The sequence below is a fragment of the Syngnathus leptorhynchus genome, unplaced genomic scaffold, assembly GCF_054491065.1.
Source record: "Syngnathus leptorhynchus isolate UIUO unplaced genomic scaffold, UIUO_Slep HiC_scaffold_126, whole genome shotgun sequence".
In the NCBI taxonomy this organism is placed as follows: domain Eukaryota; kingdom Metazoa; phylum Chordata; class Actinopteri; order Syngnathiformes; family Syngnathidae; genus Syngnathus; species Syngnathus leptorhynchus.
In genome coordinates this window covers 75,505-82,368 of record NW_028232093.1, presented here as the reverse complement: position 1 = coordinate 82,368, position 6,864 = coordinate 75,505, and positions in this window count along the sequence as shown.

Here is a 6,864-nt window from a genome sequence, read left to right as displayed (position 1 = left end):
ATAAACCAAACGATGAAATTGGTTATTTCTTCATGTATAATGATCAACTCGATACTCCCTAGCCCCCAACAGCCTTTTTTTTCATAACACTTTAACCAGAGTGACGGGAGAGCGGCATTTCAGAAAACGTGCTTATCTCGGCGAGAAAAAGCGATTTCGGCAATAAAATTTAAAACGCGTGTAAAACATAAACCAAACGATGAAATTGCTTATTTCTTCATGTATAATGATCAACTCGATACTCCCTAGCCCCCAACAGCCTTTTTTTTCATAACACTTTAACCAGAGTGACGGGAGAGCGGCATTTCAGAAAACGTGCTTATCTCGGCGAGAAAAAGCGATTTCGGCAATAAAATTTAAAACGCGTGTAAAACATAAACCAAACGATGAAATTGCTTATTTCTTCATGTATAATGATCAACTCGATACTCCCTAGCCCCCAACAGCCTTTTTTTTCATAACACTTTAACCAGAGTGACGGGAGAGCGGCATTTCAGAAAACGTGCTTATCTCGGCGAGAAAAAGCGATTTCGGCAATAAAATTTAAAACGCGTGTAAAACATAAACCAAACGATGAAATTGGTTATTTCTTCATGTATAATGATCAACTCGATACTCCCTAGCCCCCAACAGCCTTTTTTTTCATAACACTTTAACCAGAGTGACGGGAGAGCGGCATTTCAGAAAACGTGCTTATCTCGGCGAGAAAAAGCGATTTCGGCAATAAAATTTAAAACGCGTGTAAAACATAAACCAAACGATGAAATTGGTTATTTCTTCATGTATAATGATCAACTCGATACTCCCTAGCCCCCAACAGCCTTTTTTTTCATAACACTTTAACCAGAGTGACGGGAGAGCGGCATTTCAGAAAACGTGCTTATCTCGGCGAGAAAAAGCGATTTCGGCAATAAAATTTAAAACGCGTGTAAAACATAAACCAAACGATGAAATTGGTTATTTCTTCATGTATAATGATCAACTCGATACTCCCTAGCCCCCAACAGCCTTTTTTTTCATAACACTTTAACCAGAGTGACGGGAGAGCGGCATTTCAGAAAACGTGCTTATCTCGGCGAGAAAAAGCGATGCCGACCGACGAACCGGCGCGGGGCGGACTCAAAAGCCCGCAGAGCCGTAGGCACTTAGAAAAGTTTCGCCTTTGGCTGTGAGCTCCAGGGGGAGAGGCTGGTTTTGCGTTATTTTAGGCCGGCTGGAGAACCGGCGCGGGTCGGACGCACAATCCCCGCAGAGCCGTGGGCACTTAGAACATTTTTGCCAAGTTGGCTCTGAGCGCCTGGTACCTAATATGGAAGTATAGAGGCCGACTTTCGGGCAAGATCACGCCGCGTTAGGCTTCCAGGACCCCGGCTAAGCAATTTTACCGGGCCGCCCGGTTCTTTTTTTGAACCAGCCCGGTTCTTTTTACACTTCCAGCTGGAGCTCAGCAGCGGCTTTTTGCGCAAGATCACGCCGGGTTAGGCTTCCAGGACCTCGGCTAAGCAATTCTACCGGGCCGCCCGGTTCTTTTTTTGAACCAGCCCGGTTCTTTTTACACTTCCAGCTGGAGCTCACGAGCGGCTTTTTGGACAAGATCACGCCGTGTTGGCTTCCAGAGCCCCGGCTAAGCAATTTTACCGGCCCGCCCGGTTCTTTTTTTTAACCAGCCCGGTTCTTTTTACACTTCCAGCTGGAGCTCAGCAGCGGGTTTTTGGACAAGATCACGCCGTGTTAGGCTTCCAGGGCCCCGGCTAAGCAATTTTACAGGGTCGCCCGATTCATTTTTTTAACCAGCCCGGTTTTTTTTACACTTCCAGCTGGAGCTCAGCAGCGGCTTTTTGCACAGTATCACGCCGGGTTAGGCTTCCAGAGCCCCGGCTAAGCAATTTTACCGGGTCGCCCGGTTCTTTTTTTAACCAGCCCGGTTCTTTTTACACTTCCAGCTGGAGCTCAGCATCGTGTAAAACATAAACCAAACGATGAAATTGGTTATTTCTTCATGTATAATGATCAACTCGATACTCCCTAGCCCCCAACAGCCTTTTTTTTCATAACACTTTAACCAGAGTGACGGGAGAGCGGCATTTCAGAAAACGTGCTTATCTCGGCGAGAAAAAGCGATTTCGGCAATAAAATTTAAAACGCGTGTAAAACATAAACCAAACGATGAAATTGGTTATTTCTTCATGTATAATGATCAACTCGATACTCCCTAGCCCCCAACAGCCTTTTTTTTCATAACACTTTAACCAGAGTGACGGGAGAGCGGCATTTCAGAAAACGTGCTTATCTCGGCGAGAAAAAGCGATTTCGGCAATAAAATTTAAAACGCGTGTAAAACATAAACCAAACGATGAAATTGGTTATTTCTTCATGTATAATGATCAACTCGATACTCCCTAGCCCCCAACAGCCTTTTTTTTCATAACACTTTAACCAGAGTGACGGGAGAGCGGCATTTCAGAAAACGTGCTTATCTCGGCGAGAAAAAGCGATTTCGGCAATAAAATTTAAAACGCGTGTAAAACATAAACCAAACGATGAAATTGGTTATTTCTTCATGTATAATGATCAACTCGATACTCCCTAGCCCCCAACAGCCTTTTTTTTCATAACACTTTAACCAGAGTGACGGGAGAGCGGCATTTCAGAAAACGTGCTTATCTCGGCGAGAAAAAGCGATTTCGGCAATAAAATTTAAAACGCGTGTAAAACATAAACCAAACGATGAAATTGGTTATTTCTTCATGTATAATGATCAACTCGATACTCCCTAGCCCCCAACAGCCTTTTTTTTCATAACACTTTAACCAGAGTGACGGGAGAGCGGCATTTCAGAAAACGTGCTTATCTCGGCGAGAAAAAGCGATTTCGGCAATAAAATTTAAAACGCGTGTAAAACATAAACCAAACGATGAAATTGGTTATTTCTTCATGTATAATGATCAACTCGATACTCCCTAGCCCCCAACAGCCTTTTTTTTCATAACACTTTAACCAGAGTGACGGGAGAGCGGCATTTCAGAAAACGTGCTTATCTCGGCGAGAAAAAGCGATTTCGGCAATAAAATTTAAAACGCGTGTAAAACATAAACCAAACGATGAAATTGGTTATTTCTTCATGTATAATGATCAACTCGATACTCCCTAGCCCCCAACAGCCTTTTTTTTCATAACACTTTAACCAGAGTGACGGGAGAGCGGCATTTCAGAAAACGTGCTTATCTCGGCGAGAAAAAGCGATTTCGGCAATAAAATTTAAAACGCGTGTAAAACATAAACCAAACGATGAAATTGGTTATTTCTTCATGTATAATGATCAACTCGATACTCCCTAGCCCCCAACAGCCTTTTTTTTCATAACACTTTAACCAGAGTGACGGGAGAGCGGCATTTCAGAAAACGTGCTTATCTCGGCGAGAAAAAGCGATTTCGGCAATAAAATTTAAAACGCGTGTAAAACATAAACCAAACGATGAAATTGGTTATTTCTTCATGTATAATGATCAACTCGATACTCCCTAGCCCCCAACAGCCTTTTTTTTCATAACACTTTAACCAGAGTGACGGGAGAGCGGCATTTCAGAAAACGTGCTTATCTCGGCGAGAAAAAGCGATTTCGGCAATAAAATTTAAAACGCGTGTAAAACATAAACCAAACGATGAAATTGGTTATTTCTTCATGTATAATGATCAACTCGATACTCCCTAGCCCCCAACAGCCTTTTTTTTCATAACACTTTAACCAGAGTGACGGGAGAGCGGCATTTCAGAAAACGTGCTTATCTCGGCGAGAAAAAGCGATTTCGGCAATAAAATTAAAAACGCGTGTAAAACATAAACCAAACGATGAAATTGGTTATTTCTTCATGTATAATGATCAACTCGATACTCCCTAGCCCCCAACAGCCTTTTTTTTCATAACACTTTAACCAGAGTGACGGGAGAGCGGCATTTCAGAAAACGTGCTTATCTCGGCGAGAAAAAGCGATTTCGGCAATAAAATTAAAAACGCGTGTAAAACATAAACCAAACGATGAAATTGGTAATTTCTTCATGTATAATGATCAACTCGATACTCCCTAGCCCCCAACAGCCTTTTTTTTCATAACACTTTAACCAGAGTGACGGGAGAGCGGCATTTCAGAAAACGTGCTTATCTCGGCGAGAAAAAGCGATTTCGGCAATAAAATTTAAAACGCGTGTAAAACATAAACCAAACGATGAAATTGGTTATTTCTTCATGTATAATGATCAACTCGATACTCCCTAGCCCCCAACAGCCTTTTTTTTCATAACACTTTAACCAGAGTGACGGGAGAGCGGCATTTCAGAAAACGTGCTTATCTCGGCGAGAAAAAGCGATTTCGGCAATAAAATTTAAAACGCGTGTAAAACATAAACCAAACGATGAAATTGGTTATTTCTTCATGTATAATGATCAACTCGATACTCCCTAGCCCCCAACAGCCTTTTTTTTCATAACACTTTAACCAGAGTGACGGGAGAGCGGCATTTCAGAAAACGTGCTTATCTCGGCGAGAAAAAGCGATTTCGGCAATAAAATTTAAAACGCGTGTAAAACATAAACCAAACGATGAAATTGGTTATTTCTTCATGTATAATGATCAACTCGATACTCCCTAGCCCCCAACAGCCTTTTTTTTCATAACACTTTAACCAGAGTGACGGGAGAGCGGCATTTCAGAAAACGTGCTTATCTCGGCGAGAAAAAGCGATTTCGGCAATAAAATTAAAAACGCGTGTAAAACATAAACCAAACGATGAAATTGTTAATTTCTTCATGTATAATGATCAACTCGATACTCCCTAGCCCCCAACAGCCTTTTTTTTCATAACACTTTAACCAGAGTGACGGGAGAGCGGCATTTCAGAAAACGTGCTTATCTCGGCGAGAAAAAGCGATTTCGGCAATAAAATTTAAAACGCGTGTAAAACATAAACCAAACGATGAAATTGGTTATTTCTTCATGTATAATGATCAACTCGATACTCCCTAGCCCCCAACAGCCTTTTTTTTCATAACACTTTAACCAGAGTGACGGGAGAGCGGCATTTCAGAAAACGTGCTTATCTCGGCGAGAAAAAGCGATTTCGGCAATAAAATTTAAAACGCGTGTAAAACATAAACCAAACGATGAAATTGGTTATTTCTTCATGTATAATGATCAAGTCGATACTCCCTAGCCCCCAACAGCCTTTTTTTTCATAACACTTTAACCAGAGTGACGGGAGAGCGGCATTTCAGAAAACGTGCTTATCTCGGCGAGAAAAAGCGATTTCGGCAATAAAATTTAAAACGCGTGTAAAACATAAACCAAACGATGAAATTGGTTATTTCTTCATGTATAATGATCAACTCGATACTCCCTAGCCCCCAACAGCCTTTTTTTTCATAACACTTTAACCAGAGTGACGGGAGAGCGGCATTTCAGAAAACGTGCTTATCTCGGCGAGAAAAAGCGATTTCGGCAATAAAATTTAAAACGCGTGTAAAACATAAACCAAACGATGAAATTGGTTATTTCTTCATGTATAATGATCAACTCGATACTCCCTAGCCCCCAACAGCCTTTTTTTCCCATAACACTTTAACCAGAGTGACGGGAGAGCGGCATTTCAGAAAACGTTCTTATCTCGGCGAGAAAAAGCGATTTCGGCAATAAAATTTAAAACGCGTGTAAAACATAAACCAAACGATGAAATTGGTTATTTCTTCATGTATAATGATCAACTCGATACTCCCTAGCCCCCAACAGCCTTTTTTTTCATAACACTTTAACCAGAGTGACGGGAGAGCGGCATTTCAGAAAACGTGCTTATCTCGGCGAGAAAAAGCAATTTCGGCAATAAAATTTAAAACGCGTGTAAAACATAAACCAAACGATGAAATTGGTTATTTCTTCATGTATAATGATCAACTCGATACTCCCTAGCCCCCAACAGCCTTTTTTTTCATAACACTTTAACCAGAGTGACGGGAGAGCGGCATTTCAGAAAACGTGCTTATCTCGGCGAGAAAAAGCGATTTCGGCAATAAAATTTAAAACGCGTGTAAAACATAAACCAAACGATGAAATTGGTTATTTCTTCATGTATAATGATCAACTCGATACTCCCTAGCCCCCAACAGCCTTTTTTTTCATAACACTTTAACCAGAGTGACGGGAGAGCGGCATTTCAGAAAACGTGCTTATCTCGGCGAGAAAAAGCGATTTCGGCAATAAAATTTAAAACGCGTGTAAAACATAAACCAAACGATGAAATTGGTTATTTCTTCATGTATAATGATCAACTCGATACTCCCTAGCCCCCAACAGCCTTTTTTTTCATAACACTTTAACCAGAGTGACGGGAGAGCGGCATTTCAGAAAACGTGCTTATCTCGGCGAGAAAAAGCGATTTCGGCAATAAAATTAAAAACGCGTGTAAAACATAAACCAAACGATGAAATTGGTTATTTCTTCATGTATAATGATCAACTCGATACTCCCTAGCCCCCAACAGCCTTTTTTTTCATAACACTTTAACCAGAGTGACGGGAGAGCGGCATTTCAGAAAACGTGCTTATCTCGGCGAGAAAAAGCGATTTCGGCAATAAAATTTAAAACGCGTGTAAAACATAAACCAAACGATGAAATTGGTTATTTCTTCATGTATAATGATCAACTCGATACTCCCTAGCCCCCAACAGCCTTTTTTTTCATAACACTTTAACCAGAGTGACGGGAGAGCGGCATTTCAGAAAACGTGCTTATCTCGGCGAGAAAAAGCGATTTCGGCAATAAAATTTAAAACGCGTGTAAAACATAAACCAAACGATGAAATTGGTTTTTTCTTCAT